General features: G+C 38.4%; 1 long non-coding RNA gene across 1 annotated transcript in view; it reads right to left on the bottom strand.

Moving 5' to 3' along the window:
- The window catches only part of LOC124713900, a 60,015-nt gene that overhangs the window by 13,730 nt on the left and 24,441 nt on the right, over positions 1–21,844 (bottom strand). Inside the window, exon 2 of the long non-coding RNA XR_007005637.1 lies at positions 8,417–8,516. This is a non-coding gene — a long non-coding RNA (uncharacterized LOC124713900). The remainder of the gene's footprint in view (positions 1–8,416; positions 8,517–21,844) is intronic.

Below are 21,844 nucleotides of genomic sequence, written 5' to 3'. Positions count from 1 at the left end.
GCTCTTACAGGTACAAAACTATCCTCAGCGAAAACCTTTGACAATGGAAAACCTGAAAATGCACCTTGTGATCCAGTGCAACTTTGCAGATACTGAAGAAGATGAAACACTTTAAATACTATGTAGAAATAAAAACATTGTTTTACTGTTTCAATAGATGATCTTTTCACTGTAATTTGTGTTCAGAAAATAAAACATTCAGACATTCAAAAAGTAGGTGCAAATTTGCCACAAACCGTACAGAAAGAAAGAACTATACTTACAATATTTTGAGAAGTGAATTTTGTGTTACTTTATGGTGAATACAAAATTAAATAAACAAACAAGAATGCTTTAAATAAACTTCTATTAGTTATATTTTATTTTTTAAGGTCATATTTATGTAAGTTTTAGGTCATACATGCTTGCATATTTTACTATTTTTTAAGTGATTAAAATCAGGCCCCTACTGATCTGTCATGATACTAGCTACATCCTTAGTAAGGCTTGGGAATGCACCCTTAGCTTGATTAAGAAGGGGAAGAAGATATCCCAAACTGACATCAGGAGTAGGTCTCTCCGTGTGTGAACTGCCGATGGTGGGACAAGTTGGTGGGAGTCAGTTCATCACTGTAACTGATGATGACAACACAATCGCACATACATCCAGTTGTTCACCCATAACCTATACTGAGGTAATAAAAGTTGGCTCTATAGTTGTCCATAATTGCAAGGTGCTGCCACTGCAGGATTTTGTGCATAAACTGACCTTTCAATTATGTCCCATAAATGTAATGGGATTCATGTCGAGCCATTTGGGTGGCCTGATCATATGTTCGAATTGTCCAGACTGTTCTTCAAACCAATTGTGAACATTTGTGGCCCAGTGACATTGTTATGTTTGGAACATGAAGTTCATGACTGAAAATGGTCTCCAAGTAGCCAAATATAAGCATTTCCAGTCAATGATTGGTTCAGTTGGACCAGAGGACCCAGTCCATTACATGTAAACACAGCCCACAACATTATGCAGCCACCACCAGATTGCACAGTGCCTTGTTGACAACTTGGGTCCATGGATTCATGGGATCTGCACCACACTTGAACCTACCATCAGCTCTCACCAACTGAAATCAGTTCTCATCTGACCAGGCCACAATTTTCTGGTCATCTAGATCCAATTGATATGGTCATAAGGACAAGAGAGGCACTGCAGGCCATGTGCTGTTAGCAAAGGCACTCATATCAATCACCTCCTGCCATAGCCCATTAATGCCAAATTTTGCTACACTGTCCAAATGGATATGATTGTCGTACGTTCCAATTGATATCTGTGATTATTTCACACAGTATTGTTGTCTGTTATCCATGCATATGCCATTGCTCTTGGTCATTAAGTGAAGGCCATCGGTCACCGCATGAGAGGTAAAGCCTGAAATTATGTATTCTCAGTACACTGTTGTCACTGTGGCTCTCAGAATATTGAATTCCCTAATGATTTCAAAAACAGAATGCCCCATGCATCTAGCTTCAAGTATTATTCCGCATTCAAAATTAGTTAATTCCAGTTATGTAGCTATAATCATGTCAAAAACATTTTGACTTGAATCACCTGACTACATATCACAGCTCCACCAATGCACAGCCCTTTTATACCTGATGTTTGTGGTGCTACTGCTGCCTGCATAAGTGCATATCGCTATCCTATGATTTTTGTTGCCTCAGTGTATTTCATCTTAACTATGATCAACATTAACAACTGCAGACTAGCCAGTGGACCCAACACTGAATAAAAATATCCAGGTAAGTGCCACAAAAATGAATGAGATAATACAGTTTTGTGAATTGCATCTGTCATCAAATACATTTAGCAATTTCGATCATAATAGCAATTAATAAGAAGTCATGAGTCCATGAATTAATTGAATAAAAGAAACATTGTATCAAATGCAACAGATAAAGAACAAGATGGAACGCAGAGTCAAGAAATACCAAGAGAAAAGACAACATACATCAGAATCTACTCTGATGATTTTGGAAGAGGGATGGCTACAAAAACGAAGACCCTGACAACCCAAAAAAAAAAAACAGTGGGCAAGTTAATAAACACAAATGTTATATTATTTAAAATACCTCATCATTATGATTTGATTGAAACATCATGTGTAAACAGAGAAATATTCAAAGCTAACCAGTATTTTGAAACAATTTGCAAACAGCTTAAAAATGTAATGCTTTTAGATAGTAAGGAATGTGTAAGTTGTAACCATCAACCCTCTGACAATTGTTACTGCTCAAGAATTTGTCATACAAGACATGGTCATGGCCTAAGTGGTTTAGGAAAGACACTGCTGGCCCAAAAACTACTTAGTATGGTAAATAACAAATTATCTTGCATCAGCAATTTTAAGCATATGCCTTGAAACTCAGAACCAGATCAGGGAAACATATTAATCTGACCAAGCCTGAAATGTGTCAGACTTGGTCAAAACAAAGAGCTTTATATCTTAATACAAAAAAACACACTTAAAGTAAATAATCAAACTAAGCCCAACGTAAGCAATGTACCACCTTGCAGCAAAAATGAATTACTTTTGTTACATATAAATGTACAGTCCATAAGAAACAGTGAACTACAGTACTGGCTGGAGGAAATTCAGTATGGCATTCTCTGTGTGAATGAACATTGGATTAAAAGTGAGGAAATAAGCCTATTTGTACCATTTGGCTACTCACTGGCAACAATCTGCTATGGACCAAACAATGCCCATGGTGGAATGTCAATTTATATCAACAAAAACTTGAATCTAAAATATTTAGTCATAGACCTCACAAGCCTGTCTGTTGAAGGACTATTCAAAGCATCTGCCTTGGTTATACACACCCAGAAACTCATAATTGCAACAGTTTAGCTACCACCAGCTTCTGATGAGGAGATATTCATGGAAAAACTCTCTGAATTAATCTTACTGACTACCAAATACAAGAAGTATAAAACATTTGTCACATGAGACATTAATATAGATGTAGGAGTAAAGAGAAAAACTGTGGTATACACCCTACATATCTTAAGATCAATTACCTACTACTGCTTAAATGAAAAACCCGCCAGAATGGAGGCATGACTTGACAATATAATTAGCAATGTGTGTAGGAATCAAGTAGAATTGGATACCATCAAATTAGGACTGTCTGACCATGATGGCATATGGTTCAAAATTAGAAATCTGACACTTGATGATACCAGGACGCTAACTACATATAGAGCTCTCAAGGAAGAGAACATTGAAGTAATGAGGAATGAACTGAGTAGAATAGAATGGGCTAGAATACTAACCATTGACAAAGATATAAATGAAAGCTTTACTGCATTCATATCCAATATAAAAAAATACATTAGACAGTAACTGCCCTCTTATTACTAAGAGATGTAACCGTAGCAATATGCATAAACCACAACACGCAAAAAAGTGGCACACTATGCATGTCAATAAAATTAGAATCCTTCTACTCATGCTGAAGGACAAAATTGAAGGCAATCAAGAAAACAAGAATAGATATACAAACTTAAGAAAAATAAACAAATCTGAAATTAAAGCAGCAAAAATGAAAGCAAATGAGGAGTATATTTTAAATTCTAAAAACAAACGTAATGCTGCCTGGAACATAGTTAAAATGAGATAAACATGGGGAAAGAAGAAATCAATAACCTAATTGATTGCAACACTCTCAATGAATACTTCATAAATTCAGTAAATGCCCAGGTACCAAAAAGTGATGATTTAATTGATGTGGAAGCTTTTCTTTCACAATCACAGAATAAAACAGATAAAAGATTTAACTGGAGTAAAATAACTCCTACAGATATAAATAACTCTGTAAACAAGTTGAACAATTCTAGAACAGAAGACTGCTATGGATTCAGTAACTTTGTAATAAGGGCTACAATTAAGGAAATTAGAAATCCTCTACTCTACCTTGCAGATAAAATCCTTGATGATGGCATTTTCCCTGATTGCCTTAAAATTGCAATTACACTAACCATATACAAAAAGGGTGACAGAAATGCCAGATAACTATAGACCAATATCAATTGTCCCCATACTCGCCAAAATCATAAAGAGCTGCTCACATGCACAGATTTACATGTATTTTGTGAGCAATAAATTACTTAATGTCAGGCAGTTTGGATTTGGAACTAATCAGTCAAACATAAAAGCTATTGAAAGCCTGATAACTGAAATACACAATACTTTTGAAAGGAAACTGACCACCTGTGGAAACTCACAGACTTAAGCAAAGCATTTGATTCAGTATCACATAAGATAATTGTTAAAAAATTAGAATACTATGGTATTGCAGACAAACCACTTAATTTGATTAAGTCATACCTAAATAACAGGCAACAGTCAGTGTATGTGAACAATGGAAGGTCAGATTTAGTGAAAATTAAGCGAGGAATTCCACAGGGCTCCATTCTTGGACCCATCCTCTTTATTGTCGATGTTAATGACTCCTCAAACTATATAGCCTGCAAAAATGTCCTACATGCTGATGATATGACCATGATCTCCACAGGTGAGAGTATGCAAGAGGTTTGTTGTTGTTGTTGTGGTCTTCAGTCCTGAGACTGGTCTGATGCAGCTCTCTATGCTACTCTATCCTGTGCAAGCTTTTTCATCTCCCAGTACCTACTGCAACCTACATCCTTCTGAATCTGCTTAGTGTATTCATCTCTTGGTCTCCCTCTACGATTTTTACCCTCCACGCTGCCCTCCAATACTAAATTGGTGATCCCTTGATGCCTCAGAACATGTCCTACCAACCGATCCCTTCTTCTGGTCAAGTTGTGCCACAAACTTCTCTTCTCCCCAATCCTATTCAATACTTCCTCATTAGTTATGTGGTCTACCCATCTAATCTTCAGCATTCTTCTGTAGCACCACATTTCAAAAGCTTCTATTCTCTTCTTGTCCAAACTATTTATTGTCCATGTTTCACTTCCATACATGGCTACACTCCATACGAATACTTTCAGAAATGACTTCCTGACACTTAAATCAATACTGGATGTTAACAAATTTCTCTTCTTCAGAAACGCTTTCCTTGCTATTGCCAGCCTACATTTTATATCCTCTCTACTTCGACCATCATCAGTTATTTTGCTCCCCAAATAGCAAAACTCCTTTACTACTTTAAGTGTCTCATTTCCTAATCTTATACCCTCAGCATCACCTGACTTAATTCGACTACATTCCATTATCCTTGCTTTGCTTTTGTTGATGTTCATTTTATACCCTACTTTCAGGACACTGCCCATTCCGTTCAACTGCTCTTCCAAGTCCTTTGCAGTCTCTGACAGAATTACAATGTCATCGGCGAACCTCAAAGTTTTTATTTCTTCTCCTTGAATTTTAATACCTACTCCAAATTTTTCTTTTGTTTCCTTTGCTGCTTGCTCAATATACAGATTGAACAACATCGGAGAGAGGCTACAACCCTGTCTTACTCCCTTCCCAACCACTGCTTCCCTTTCATGTCCCTCGAGTCTTATAACTGCCATCTGGTTTCTGTACAAATTGTAAATAGCCTTTCGCTCCCTGTATTTTACCCCTGCCACCTTTAAAATTTGAAAGAGAGTATTCCAGTCAACATTGTCAAAAGCTTTCTCTAAGTCTACAAATGCTAGAAACGTAGGTTTGCCTTTCCTTAATCTTTCTTCTAAGATAAGTCGTAAGGTCAGTATTGCCTCACGTGTTCCAGGGTTTCTATGGAATCCAAACTGATCTTCCCTGAGGTTGGCTTCTACTAGTTTTGCCATTCGTCTGTAAAGAATTCGTGTTAGTGTTTTGCAGCTGTGACTTATTAAACTGATAGTTCGGTAATTTTCACATCTGTCAACACCTGCTTTCTTTGGGATTGGAATTATTATATTCTTCTTGAAGTCTGAGGGTATTTCGCCTGTTTCATACATCTTGCTCACCAGATGGTAGAGTTCTGTCAGGACTGGCTCTCCCAAGGCCGTCAGTAGTTCCAATGGAATGTTGTCTACTCCGGGGGCCTTGTTTCGACTCAGGTCTTTCAGTGCTCTGTCAAACTCTTCACGCAGTATCACATCTCCCATTTCATCTTCATCTACATCCTCTTCCATTTCCATAATATTGTCCTCAAGTACATCGCCCTTGTATAGACCCTCTATATACTCCTTCCACCTTTCTGCTTTCCCTTCTTTGCTTAGAACTGGGTTTCCATCTGAGCTCTTGATATTCATACAAGTCGTTCTCTTATCTCCAAAGGTCTCTTTAATTTTCCTGTAGGCAGTATCTATCTTACCACTAGTGAGATAGGCCTCTACATCCTTACATTTGTCCTCTAACCATCCCTGCTTAGCTATTTTGCACTTCCTGTCGATCTCATTTTTGAGACGTTTGTATTCCTTTTTGCCTGCTTCATTTACTGCATTTTTATATTTTCTCCTTTCATCAATTAAATTCAATATTTCTTCTGTTACCCAAGGATTTCTACTAGCCCTCGTCTTTTTACCTACTTGATCCTCTGCTGCCTTCGCTACTTCATCCCTCAAAACTACCCATTCTTCTTCTACTGTATTTCTTTCCCCCATTCCTGTCAATTGTTCCCTTATGCTCTCCCTGAAACTCTGTACAACCGCTAGTTCTTTTAGTTTATCCAGGTCCCATCTCCTTATATTCCCACCTTTTTGCAGTTTCTTCAGTTTTCATCTACAGGTCATAACCAATAGATTGTGGTCAGAGTCCACATCTGCCCCTGGAAATGTCTTACAAGCGGTGGTAAACAAAAATAATGAACTTTTTTAAAAATGTTGGGTGTGGTGTATTGCTAATGAGTTATGTATAAACAACACAAAAATAGAGGAAATTTATTTTAATCTGAAGGTACGGAAAGCAGAGAGTCACAGTGTCAAATTACTGGGACTAAAAATAGACCAAAGGCTCTCATGGGATGACCATATAAGCTATCTAACAGGCAAACTTGCACGCGTAATATTCCTGCTGTATAAACTAAGATATTCTGTCAGTAAAAGTTTATTGATGCTTTGCAAATGTGCATTCTTTCAGTCACAGCTACAATGTGGGATTCTGTCATGGGGGTCATGGGTAGATGTTTACAAGGATTGGGTCCAAGAGAAAGCTGTAAGGAGCACTTCAGTATATTAAACATAATAACACTCCCAAGTCTCTATATGTATAACTGCTTAATATATGTAAAAGAAAATATGCAGCAATTTACACAGAGAAAGAATTTACATTTGCACAGCACTCGAAACAAGTGCATGCTTGGTATACCATATTCTAGGCTGTCACTGACACACAAGTCACAAACACCTAAGTCTAAAGTTATATAATAAACTGCCACAATTTGTCAAAACCCTCACCCACTTTAAATTTAAGGAGGTATTAGACACATGGCTCAAAAATAAAGCATATTACACAATTGAAGCATATCTTGGAAGTAATTGAAAAGGAATGTATAAACAATGAAATAATGTAACTATCATTAAATAAATGTGTAAAACTGTATAATTAATTCTTGACTGTAAACTGTATTATGATTATTGCTGAAATTGTCTGATTAGTAAGAAGTTTATGTATTTATGTATATGTAAAATGATGATGTGAGTAAAATGTACAAATTATTAACTACTAAAAAGATGTATGTATATGTATGCATAATATATAATGTACAAATTAGTAATGACTATACTTATATGAAATATGTAACATGTATTTTTATGAAGCCAGTTGTGTGGTAAACATGCTGAATGGCTAATAAATAAATATATGAAACTTAATGAGATATCTGCAAACAAAGTTTTGGAACAACAACATGATCAACAGTTATAAAACATTACTGTCCGTAAGGCTGAAACTCATGTGGTCTGAGTAATGCGATTTGCAAATCTGGTGTGATACACATGTATAATGCTATAAAGTGCAGAACTCATAAAAATGGATTAATTTAACAATAATTGTGGAACAACGCCAACTCCAGCACTAAACTTGAAACATTGGTGCTTGACAGAGGAGAAAAAGTCATGTATCCATCATGAGAGTAAAGCCATTTTAAGTTAGCATAACTGGCATTTTTTTTAAATTTTCCCACCATTTTTACTTAGGACTAGGAATAATTTCTGCCACCTTGGTTTTTACTTCACACAAGTTGGTTATGTTGACCATCTTGGATTTTTCCTGTCTTTTTACCAGGAGCAAAAGACATATCATCAGTTGCAGACATTACAACTATGGGCCAGATTGAACTTTGTTTAGCTGAATGTTTATGTCTCCCTTAGTTAGTTTCTTGTGTCTTTGTTTAGTACTTGTGATGTACCTTCCTTTTAAATCTTTTCGTGTTCTGTATGTCACATATTTCTCATTAATAAAGGAAATAAATTACTTACATTATGGATTATTCTAGATTGCTTAATGTATTTTTTAAATGTATTACTTTGTTGACATGTTTCAGCTACTGTCATCATTTGTTCCTGCCAACATTTCTTCCTGTAATAGTAATAGGAAAAGTGTTATGTACACATTTCCAGTCAACATAATTAATAATTCATCCAACAATAATTAGAACTGGTGAAATAATGCTCACTCTCACTTGCAATAAAACATATGTTAAATATGGTATCAACTGTCAACTTAGGTAAAAATTTTATAAAAATACAACTGCTAATCAAGATGTGGCACTAGTGAGGAATGAACTGTTTTATTATATTATTATAATAATTATTATTATTATTATAGAACACATCAGTAGGTTTGATTTCATAATTATAAAATTCCGTTCTCAAATGGTAGCAACAAGTATATGTGGAGTTTACCAAAATATAACAAGTACCCTTCACACCTGCTTTATAGTTGCATATTATTCACTTCCATAAAACTTAAGTTTTATAGAAATATTTGTCTTAATATGCTGTTATGGTAATACAAAACAATTCTGGAGCTATAACTATATTTTCTGGATACATAAAAACTATCCCCTTAGCACCAAAGCTCACTCAGACAATTTGCTGAAATGAGTGGGATGGTAAAAGAGATTACAAAGGATAAAACAATTTGAATTTTAAGTTAACACGTTTCAAGGAGGCAGTTTCATCTTTTGGTAAGATGAGTAAACAGTTTGTTGAGTATCAAGGCAACACTAGACCTTTGCTTGCTGTATTGAATTGTCAGCCTTTCTGCTACAATGTTTTGATGATGGCTGCTAAGTGAAGGATGGGGTATGATTGTTTCTTTGAAGATGGCTTCATTGAACAAGTTTCACTTAAACTGCAATTACAATGATCTGCTCACATGCAGTGATATGACGGTTACATTCACTTTGGGATCTGACACCAGTCAGCTGATGACTCAGGCATTTAGTAGAAATCATGGGCAATTATTTGTTCAACATTGATGTACCAGAACAGGATCGCACAACAAAAGTCTCTACAGGCAACATTTTGGTGATACGTTCACCTTTCCTTTCGACACAATAATACACGAGAACACCATATGCAAGCCATTAATGTTTTCCTTCAGGAGGCAAGAATCAAATGAATGGCATGGCCTTTGGTATCTGATAAACTGATTGAGGATGCCTGAGATGAGTCGACACTTCTGGAGCATCATCACAAGGAGACTGGATGATCTCAGGACAGCCTGTTGAAGGGTTGCAAAGACATGAGCATTGATACCTTGACCAACTTGTGGACAGCAGCCCAATGAGGATTGCAGTATGTTATAATGCATTGGGTGGAAGAAATCATCTTAAACTGTGAGGATTGGGAAGGTTGCGCACTTGATCCCAAATAAAGTTCTTGAATGACAGAACAAAATGAAAAATAGATCCCAAAATTCTCATGGAGGAACACTGAGATACTTGGTAAAAATAAAAGGTTCTTACAGAATTACTTATTTGATGTTGACCTGAGTTTACTACACTTTTAATCCTGAAATCAAATATGTAAGTAAAACTGAACCAAATATAAAAGAATCATAAACTTATGGTTAAAGAGGAAAAATACTGTTTCAAATTAAATGTGGATGGCAGTTCTGCAGAATGTGTAACGTATATAACATTTTTAGGTATGAATTTTGACTTTCCTGTCATTTACTGGTTGCGCTAAATGAATAGCATTCACAGTCACACCAACACAGCACAAGAGTCCAGTTAGTGCAAAAGGTTTCAGCACATGTCATCAAAGCATACTCACTGTCCTATATTGTAAAGTAAAGGGGCAGTATGGTAGAACACCCACAGCTTAGAGGTTGTAAAGTTAAGACAAAACTGTTCTGGAACTTTAACAATCTTTTAACACCATTCTCATCAAATATTGCCACCGAATTAGAAGCTGTTTGTGGTACCAAGACAATGTGACCTAAAATTTGATTTCCAAGATCAGACAGTTTTTGATAAACCACAACCATATGACTATCAGCATGACTGAACAGTCATTTATACAGTATTATTCACAAGGAAATGATATCTCAATGCAAAACACGCTGATTATAAGCTTTCCTGTTCAGGATAATGACCTGAACCTGAAACAATTGCACTTCTTAAAAGTGTTGTGGTTGCATATTTATCTCTGAGTATTAATAGTATTCCTACAAATACCAATGATGATATGAAGCTCCATAAATTGGGACATTTTGGTGTCATCCCACACTAGAGTCCACCACTACCAAACTAATATTTTCCAATGAAGTTCCTATTACCTTACAAACTACCACCAGTTTTCCTCCAGATGAATTCAAATTGTGGAGCACTCTCCAAATTGAAGTGGAATCCACCAGTTTTCCTCCAGATGAATTCAAATTGTGGAGCACTCTCCAAATTGAAGTGGAATTAATCTGACAATACCCCTTCATTCATTCATGATCCAGTTTAAGCATTGCCAACTCTACAATAAGCAGGCCAGTCTTTACACTGTCATGAGCATTAGTAAACTGCTAATTGCCTGCCATGCAGAACAGCTGCTCCAAGCCTTCTTTATAGAGTTTATTGGAGAGCAACAATTTCCAAGGCAGCATTAAATGCTACAGACAATTACCTTGCAAACACTGTTCAATTTTGTCATGCAATTAATACCAGATATTTGCCCTTTTGTGGAGTTGCTGCTGCTCTTAGTTAATCTTCCACTGGATTACCGTGAACATTTAGACTATTTTGGAACCATTGTCAGAGTCTTGAAATGACACATCTGCGACTGCTGACTGTCCCTGATCCATTTCAAAGGAGCTAAAAATCAGTAGTCAAATACTATTTTTGTGGGATTATGTCGTAATCTTTAGCAGAGACTACACTCAGCAAACAATTTAAGTACAAATGTGAACATGATATTTAGTGTCTAATGCCCTGCTTTCCATTAACTTTCAATTATTTTATGCTATTCAGAGCAGTGAACAGTTCTTTCTCATTTGTGTCACTTAATTCAGTGATATTTACAATGATTGCAATGTAAATGTTTCTCTTTCTATTGTAATCTTATACTGCTTATGCTTAATTTCTGGACTCCAGTGTACATGCTACATCATGAAATAGGCCCATGTCCAGCTTCAACTGATGATATTTTTGCTCATATAATATATATTAGTGCAGTGATTTCAATTTCATAGAAGACTAACTTTCTGGAAAGAACAAACTTTTCAAGGCATCCCCAGTATTTCCCAAGTTGACCTGTTTGACTTGAGAGCTTAAGATAGATGATGAAACAGACATTATAAAAATACTGTGGCCAATTCTATTCCCCATCACTGTTCAATAGTTGTGCAGGTTTTGTGAGATTGTGTGAGCCAAATCTATTTGGCTATGGAATGAGTCAGTACATAAATGGCAGAAAGAGTGATAAGAAAAGTTATAAATCAGAAAAAAAACTATAAATGCTGAAAAAAGAAAAAAAGATTTACAACAGTATATACAATAAGTAATATACTACTGTTTAAGGCTGTAAACTACTATGAGGAAATCCCATACAGAATATGAGGGCTGTTCAAAATGAATATAACCTTACCTTGTTATAGTTGAAACCAACAATGGTATCAGCATATGTGCACTCTCTATGCTTGTAGTCAAACAAAGTGCATATGCCTGATTTTTTTCATGACTGTGGTAATACACAATCACTAATCAGCCATTCGCGACTGAACACCTGTAAGCGGTAGTTGCCAGATTTTGCGTTGTGGGCATCATGACAGAAAAAGTGGAACATTGTTATTGCATCAATTTATTTTAAAGCCTGGAGATTCTCAGGCTGAAACAATCCATAAGATTCAACAAATGTTTGGCTTGAAGCAAAGGGTACTACACAGAAATGGCTTCAAAGATGGCTGCTCATCAGTGGAGAGTGAAGTACATTCAGGTAGGTGTCAACATCCACAAATGAGGTTGTTATTGATCACATAAGGACCCTTATGATGCGAGATAGATGAATCACAATTAGAGAACTTGCACAAAAAGTTAAAATTAGTATTGGATCTATTCATTCCATTTTAACAGAACATTTGGCCCTCAGGAGGATCCAATGAAATTGGTGTCAGAGTTGCTAACAACTGAGTGGAAGCAACTTCATTCAGAGATCACACAGGACATGCTGGACACTGTGAACAGTAATCCCATCTTTCTTAATATAGTGATCACAGACAATGAGTCGTCAGTTTATGGGAACAACCCAAAAACAAAGTTTCAGTCATTACATTGGAAGCATACATCATCCCTGAGACCCAAAGAAGTGAGGTAGTTCCACAGCAATGTGTAAGTCAAACTGACTATTTTTTTTTTTTTTTTTACTCCAATGGCATGGTCCATCATGAGTATGCCCCAGAATGTAATGCCAATAAGGAATACTACCAAGAGGTTCTGCATTGCCTTCATGAAGCACTGAGATGGAAATGGCCAGACTCATGGGCAATGGGCAGTTGGCATCTTCACCACGATATTGCACCCATTCATCATTCTCAATTAATACAGTATCTTTTTAGCCAAACACAACACAAGTGACCTCTGAACTTCATCTAAATTCAAAGAGACTCTGAAAGGGACCAGATTTCGGAATATGGAAGACATTACGCAGAATTCGATGGAGCAGCTGCCCACCATACCAAAAGAGGCTTTCCTTGGATTCTTCCAGCAGTGGCAGCAGCTTTGAGAGAAATGTGTTGAAGCTGAAGGGGACTACTTTAAAGGTGACTAGTGTCAAGCAAATATATCTAAATGAAGATTGATTTTATAAATGAAAGTTGGATACTTTTTGAAAAGCCTTCATAAAAGGAATAGGTGACAAGAAAGCCTTTCAAATTATATTTGAAAATCTAGGATTTATTGCTCAATTTTTTTCAGATCTGCTGCAGGTCTGAAACTAAACCTGCAGAACAGTGCACACCTTTCTGCACAATTGTTAAAGATAATTTATTCAGTTTTTTTTCTTTTGTCAGGTATTCGCTGAGTGATTGTGGCAGGTACTTTTGAATGAATCCATATTATTAATCACAAATTCTTTGAGGCTATGTATGTACAAAGATGACAGGAATTAGAATACTGAGATGTTTAAGCAATGGCCTGTGTAAAGTTAAGAGACAGTGGGTTTGCTTTTGTGGAGTAAGAACATACATTGTGCACACATAAGTGTCCCAAAATATGATAGTATGGGATATAATAGGGTGAAAGTATGCAAAGTAAACAAGGCTTCATGTTGCAGTGGCAGAGACAGTAGAAATTATCTTTACAGTAAAGTTTAGTTTCTACACAATATTTGGATTGTGATACTTCTAAGAAAGCTTTCCATTTGTCGTAAGTCTTAAGAATGTAAAATCCCAACTTTACTGATTATTTTGTCTCTTTGCTCAGTAAATTTTTGCTTCCACAAGACTCTGTGTCAGAAATTGTGTGCTTTGAGTGTTTTTTTCAGTTAAGCATTAATCTGTTTTCTATAAGTCAGGGTCTAATTTTACATGTTTTCAAAATCATTTATACTATATTCCATTCCAGTTGACTCTTGAGTCATCTAGAAGTAGAAAAAATGAGAACTTGCATAGAATGTTTAATAGCAGATCATTGATATATAGAAGAAAAGCAATGAAGCCCAACCCTGTTTCCCCATCCAAGCACTAACTCACTTTACAGCATCCTAGTCAGAGTAAAATATTTTCTTTGTATGTTTTATTGATACCAGTTGGCAAACTCCTGTTTCTTGGTTTCTAGATAACATGAGAAATTTATTATTTTCTTGATGTTATGTATCGTTTTAATAAATCTGAAGGCAGTTTTCAGAGCTTTCCAGTATTGTCCGTAGTGAAATTCTGTTAATGAGCTCTGACCGCCCCTCATATTATTAAACAGCTCCTATTTTCTCCTAATAGTATACTAATTTCCTTACTTACCCAAATTGCTTGCTTAGTAGTATGGCATTCCTGCCTGTATTTTTTTGATAAATGAACTGTTAAAAAATTGTAAAGTTTTATTGAAATGAATTATACTTGTTATTCAAGTTGTCTGTAATTTAGACTTCTTGTCAAGTGTGCCCTTCAGGAAGGTCTTCATTAGAAGTGGAATCATATCTCTAAAGCTTTTGTATACTACCTTGGGCTGTGACTGCCTTGATTCCTTTTCATGTTAACTATTTGCGCATCATGTTCTGAGAGGTTATTAACAATTTGTCTAGTGTGTCCCTTAACTAAACTAAAGAACAATCTATGAAAATATTATCTATAATTGTGTTACAGATCGATGTACTGTATTGGAAAATGCAACAACTGAATGGTAAAACACATTCAATGACTTCCATTCCTTGAAGAATCAGTCAAAAAGTTTGTACTGAAATCCCTACAAACAATTAACTTTCTGTCTTTTTTAAGGACTGAGCTTAGCAAAGTGTCAACTATGTAGACTGTGTGCAGGAACATCTGTTAATCTGAAATAAGGGTTCAGTAGAAGATTATAACTGAAAATTTTCCTCAAAAATTCAAACACTGCAGCACAACTGCCAAATAATTGTTCTGGCCAATATTTTGATAAGTCATATCTTCTAATGAAATATTATGTTTGGCATAAACAAGCACTCCTTATATCTGCTAAGAATTCCTCACATAGAAAAAAGTGAAGATACACCCCATTACAGGAATCATTCCTCTCTAGCTAAATGATGTTCTGTGTTAGAGACAACACCGAGAGTCAAGATCTATTAGCATTTCATTTGACCTTGAATGAGCTCTAACCCAGCCACCCAATTATACTATCACTTATATACTTACCCAAGCACACATTCCCAATTTTATTCACGTGAAATCTGTGTCCACTGTAACATGTCCTATAAGAACTCTCAACCAAAATCACTTACCAGCAACCATCAGTACCCCCATGTCCTACGTTAACTTGTCTTATAGCTTTTTCGGAATGGGGCTGACTGTGATACAGCAAAGGCTATACAAAGTGAACATTAGTGGTGTGAATCTGAGAAGCAAATTATGTCCAATACGTCATGTACAACATATGCTCAGTCTCTAGCAAGACTGTTCCCAGTCCCTTCCATTATCACAATCTGATTCCATTTGGTAAAGTGCTTACATAATAGCCAGTCACCTTACCAAGCCCTGTATTTGGGTTAAAAATTCTAGTAATGTGGTATTCCCTGCCTAATATCTATAGTAACTGTTGGCTTAAACCTCACACATGATTGATAACAAGCAACAGAATCTTCCTCCCTTAACATTTCTAACTTACACCTTTAACAACATTGGAAGTTTGCTGCATCTTCCCTGTTTCTTCAACTGTACTTTTATAAAGTACCCTGAAAACATATTAGTAATAGTGTTTATCTGTGTAGCTACTAATAATGGAATTATTTCTACTTTCCGGACAGGTAGAGGAGATAGAGGATCTGATGGAAAGGAGACAACTAGATATTTCAGGCATAGGAGAGTGAAGATGGAAAGAGGGAGGCAGTGGGGGAACTGAGGAGAGGTTACAGGTTTATTGGAGTGGAAATGAAGAGGGAAGACAAAAGGGAGTGGGAGTTTTTGCGAGGAATGGTCTAAATGAAGAAATACAGAGGATAAGTGATAGGATAATGAAGGTCAGAATAGTGACAAAGGGATGAAGTGTGGAGATGGTTCAGGTGTATGGCCCCTCAAGTGGGCAATGCGTTTCAAGACAAGGAGGACTTTGAGGAAGAACTAAACAAGTAGTTTAACAGACAAATGATAACAGTCATGGGACAGTTGAATGAACATGTAGGGAGTGAAAGACTATGAAATGAAAATAATCTGGGGCAGAGGGATGGGGAAATAGAAATCAAGAAGGAAAGATATTGCTGGAAGTCTGCAAGAGAAATGGTTAAGTGATAGGTAACTCCTGGTCTCTGAGGAATGAGAGCCACAAAGTAACACGGTACAGCAGGAATCTAGAGCAGACATCTTTGGTGATTCGGGAAATAAGAGGACTGTAATGAATATAAAGGTACTACCATGTGAGGCATTGGATAGTGAGCACTGGCTACAGGTGATAGCATGAGAATCATGAAGGAATGGAAGAAGACAGAAAACTTAGGAAGGAGAATTAGATTATGTAAACTGAATGAAAAGAAAGTGAAGGAAGAGTACCAGGAGAATATATGGGAAAGGTTACCAAAGGATGAACCAAAAACAAATGAAGAGAAATGAGCACAATTTATAGGTGCTACAGTAGAAGCTGCAGAGTTGTATGTGGAAGGACTTGTTTATTTGCAGAAACAGTTGGATGAGTGGGAAGAAACTGTGAGACAGTATGGAATGAAATTTGATGTAAACAAATTTGAGAGCCTGCTTACAACTAGAAAGACAGAGCAACTAATGGAATAAAAATTGGAGATGAACAATCAAAGAAGTTAGAGGGTGTCAAGCACTTGGGAAGTGTGACAGAGAAAAACGGAAGAAATGAGAAACAGATCAGTGAACATGGCAGACTGGCAGAGGCATTCCTTTGAAGTGTTAATAGCTTGATTTGTAGCAACAACACCTAACAAAAAATAAGCAAAGTATTGATATATAGAAGTTACTACATCACAATACTGACCTGTGCATATGAAACATGAGCAATGAAGAAAAGAATTTTAAGAAGATTTCAGGCATGTGAAAAGAAGTTCCTCAAAAGTAGAGTAGGAGTACCAAGGAGAAAAAGGATAAGGAATGAAAGGGTAAGGAAAAGAGGAACTGCAGCACAGCAGAATATAAACATCAGGGCAAGGATGGTACTGACACTTAAAAAGAATAGTAAACAAGAGGATTCCCATGAAGATACACGAGATGGAGATGTGAAGAAAATCATGAAGAGTAGGACCAAGGGATAGATAGCTAAAAGGTGTGGAGGAGTGAGTCGAAAAAAGAAAAGAGTGAACACAGAAACATGTTGGGAAAACAGGACTAGATGGTGGTAAAACAGGACTAAATAGCGATGATTATGTTCCATACAAATCCAATTTGGGTTTGAAAACTCTTCAACATGATGATGACTTCTAAAAAAAATATGCATATGCGTATGTACACTCCTGAAAATGGAAAAAAGAACACATTGACACCGGTGTGTCAGACCCACCATACTTGCTCCGGACACTGCGAGAGGGCTGTACAAGCAATGATCACACGCACGGCACAGCAGACACACCAGGAACCGTGGTGTTGGCCGTCGAATGGCGCTAGCTGCGCAGCATTTGTGCACCGCCGCCGTCAGTGTCAGCCAGTTTGCCGTGGCATATGGAGCTCCATCGCAGTCTTTAACACTGGTAGCATGCCGCGACAGCGTGGACGTGAACCGTATGTGCAGTTGACGGACTTTGAGCGAGGGCGTATAGTGGGCATGCGGGAGGCCAGGTGGACGTACCGCCGAATTGCTCAACACGTGGGGCGTGAGGTCTCCACAGTACATCGATGTTGTCGCCAGTGGTCGGCGAAAGGTGCACGTGCCCGTCGACCTGGGACCGGACTGCAGCGACGCACGGATGCACGCCAAGACCGTAGGATCCTACGCAGTGCCGTAGGGGACCGCACCGCCACTTCCCAGCAAATTAGGGACACTGTTGCTCCTGGGGTATCGGCGAGGACCATTCGCAACCATCTCCATGAAGCTGGGCTACGGTCCCGCACACCGTTAGGCCGTCTTCCGCTCACGCCCCAACATCGTGCAGCCCGCCTCCAGTGGTGTCGCGACAGGCGTGAATGGAGGGACGAATGGAGACGTGTCGTCTTCAGCGATGAGAGTCGCTTCTGCCTTGGTGCCAATGATGGTCGTATGCGTGTTTGGCGCCGTGCAGGTGAGCGCCACAATCAGGACTGCATACGACCGAGGCACACAGGGCCAACACCCGGCATCATGGTGTGGGGAGCGATCTCCTACACTGGCCGTACACCACTGGTGATCGTCGAGGGGACACTGAATAGTGCACGGTACATCCAAACCGTCATCGAACCCATTGTTCTACCATTCCTAGACCGGCAAGGCAACTTGCTGTTCCAACAGGACAATGCACGTCCGCATGTATCCCGTGCCACCCAACGTGCTCTAGAAGGTGTAAGTTAACTACCCTGGCCAGCAAGATCTCCGGATCTGTCCCCCATTGAGCATGTTTGGGACTGGATGAAGCGTCGTCTCACGCGGTCTGCACGTCCAGCACGAATGCTGGTCCAACTGAGGCGCCAGGTGGAAATGGCATGGCAAGCCGTTCCACAGGACTACATCCAGCATCTCTACGATCGTCTCCATGGGAGAATAGCAGCCTGCATTGCTGCGAAAGGTGGATATACACTGTACTAGTGCCGACATTGTGCATGCTCTGTTGCCTGTGTCTATGTGCCTGTGGTTCTGTCAGTGTGATCATGTGATGTATCTGACCCCAGGAATTTGTCAATAAAGTTTCCCCTTCCTGGGACAATGAATTCACGGTGTTCTTATTTCAATTTCCAGGAGTGTATATTAGAATGAAAATATCTACTCTGAAAACAGCTACTATTCATTTTATTATACCATGCAGTTGCAATTTTTATGTCAAACAAACTATTTATGTAACTGTACACAGTCATTATCAACTGTCTACATAGAGAAAGACCCAATATCTGTTCACCATAAACAGTTGAGCCATGCACAATTTACATCCCTGAGTCCAGTTATTCTGATATATTGTGGGAGTGACTGATGAATTATTCTTTCACTTAGTTTTTGAATTTATGGTGATTTACAGTTTTCTGCCTGACATATATTGATAGCCTGTTGTAGATTTTTGCAGAAGAATATAAACTCCATTTTGAAACCTATATAGGAGGAATGCATAGTATACATGGGAATTATTTTTACTTTTAATACTGTGGCCATGAATTCCACAACTTTCTCTATATTCACTCCTGATATTAACTACAAACAAAATTTGGGAGCATTTATATTGGCATATAAGTGTAAGAATCCCTATGCCCCTGAAGAGACATTTTTAAGATGTTTGGTTATGAGTGAGGAGTGAGAAGGTTTTGCTGAATTGGTTTCAAGTACTTAGGAGGAACGACAAGTCCGACAGCCAGCAGCCTGTGGTTCTTTCAGCCACCAGCTGGCGTCTGGCTGTGGACCAGCAGGAACCGTGGAAGGAAGAGTCCCAAGGGATGTCTTCCAAGCTAGAGAAGCCGAAAGAGTATAAGGTGCCTCCAGCTGGAGGATGGGGACCAGTGTCACTGGCAGGTGAGGAGGCAATGCTCCAAAAATAGGTGCAGTGGAAGCATTGGAGCAGGCCCCAATGGGTAATAGCAGGTGGCTCTGAGGACCCACTCTATGAGGCGCAACAGAGGAAGGCACCATCAACAGAGAAGGTGACGACATTGCAGCTGCAAGGTAATACTGTGTCATTTGTTTGGGATTAAGACGCTCATACTTTTCTCTAACCTCTTGATATATGAGCTTGTCCATGGTCTTATACACCTTGATTTTCCTCTCATGCTTAAAAATGGAGCAACCTGGTGAGCAGGGAGAGAGGAGTTCACTGCAGTTTACACAGATGTGAGGAGGGACACAAGGAACATTCGCGTGCAGCAGACATCCACAATCCCTGCAGACAGGGGTGGCAGTGCGAAAGGAAGCATAAGTCCAGACTTCATACACCTGAAGCATCTCATAGGAGGATGAACACAGGGTTTCACATAACACTGGTAGACCATCACCTTGACCTTCTCAGGCAATGTATCACCTTCAAAAACCAAGGTGAAGACCCGAGCCGCAACTCTGTTTTCCCTTAATCCCCTATGAACATGATGGATGAAGTGCACACCCTGTTGCTCTAAGTCGACCAACAGCTCATCATCAGACCGCAGAAGAAGATTGTGGTGAAATATGATGTCCTGCACCATATTAAGACCCTTGTGGGAAGTGACAGTCATGGGAATGTCACCCAACTTTTCACAAGAGAGCAGCACCTGCGACTGGACACAAGATGATGTTTTAATCAGGAGGGAACTGCTCTTATCTTATAAATGGCTGCAACTTCCCCATATTTGTCTTCACATAAAGGCTCTGTGGCCAAAAATGTGTCCCTGTTGGTTCTGGTACAGACCAGGTGTTGGGGGGAAGGATTTTGCTCCTGGTCGTCTAGTCCTGCATTACTTCCACGGTGTGGCAAGGGAAGGGAACGTGTTGGGGTGTTACTTTGTTGCATCATATGAGGCCTTTCCATCCATTTGAAGAGACTGCTGGGGCCATGTGACCACCAGAGGGAGAAAGTTTAAGTCGCTTCATGTGCAAACTGTCCGCCGTAGTGCCACCCACTCTGAGCAGTGGCTTCCACCTTGGACGCAATCTAGCCACAGTAATGGCTACCTACTCAGTAAACTTTTGCTGGGAGTCCCTATGCCCTAGTCATGTTGAGCACATACTCCATGGCATACATTGGGAGTGTGTAGCACAGGAACCAACAGTGTGATCCCTGCATGGTCAGGGAACTACCATCTTGTAGGTACTTCATGATCCACCACAACAAGAGTCTGCACCAAAAGGATCATCCGAAGGAAAGTCAGGGGAGGTACAAGATAATCAAATTGTACATTTGCAGCACAGGAGGAGGAAGTAGTGCAGCAAAAGCTGGGGCGCCATGGTAGCCAAGCACATGCTCCCCAAAAAGTGATGAGACCCATGGGGGCACCGGTTAGGACTGGTGGCAGTTCACATACTTTTATTCTTAGGCTTGCAATACTGACTCTTTCCACACTTTGATGAAGTTGTTCTGTAATCAAAGTATGAAAAACGATGCCACCATAAAATCAAAAGTGCTTCAGACAAAATCTTTTTATGGGTCTTCATTTTTTTATACTGATTATTTATATTAATACACATTCCAAGCCAATTTGAAACAAATTTGTTTGTCTCATTACTTTTTCATCACAAATGAGATGAGGCTGACAATTACTCAGCACAGAGGAGAATTAGTGAACAACAGTTATGCACAAGAATAAAGCATCCATTATTGTTACTCAGCTATTATTCTAGCATTCTTCTTAAAATTTTACATACCATGTACCTATAATTCTCACACCATCAATTATATTACATTTAAGATTTTCCATTATCAAGTTGCAATTCTGATTATGAATTTTTCACTATTACTAACATTCCTTTCTTTTGCAGCGTATCAGCCTATGACATCAACATTGCCTCTACGTGGTGAGTAGCAGTCTATCCTTTTCATACTGTTGTTATTTCACAGTGCTTTTATAATGTAATAAAAATAGCAATTTTATTATACCTAATGCTTAATAAATTGATGCTTGTAATCCTGTTTCTTGTTTCTGGAGAGCTTTTGGCATGGACTTAATCCCAGCACTCAAACACTTGCTCAAAATTT

This window comes from Schistocerca piceifrons, chromosome 1, assembly GCF_021461385.2.
Source record: "Schistocerca piceifrons isolate TAMUIC-IGC-003096 chromosome 1, iqSchPice1.1, whole genome shotgun sequence".
NCBI classification, from domain to species: Eukaryota; Metazoa; Arthropoda; class Insecta; order Orthoptera; family Acrididae; genus Schistocerca; species Schistocerca piceifrons.
The sequence above is the reverse complement of the archived record's forward strand: the minus strand, read 5'-3'. Positions and strand labels throughout refer to the sequence as shown.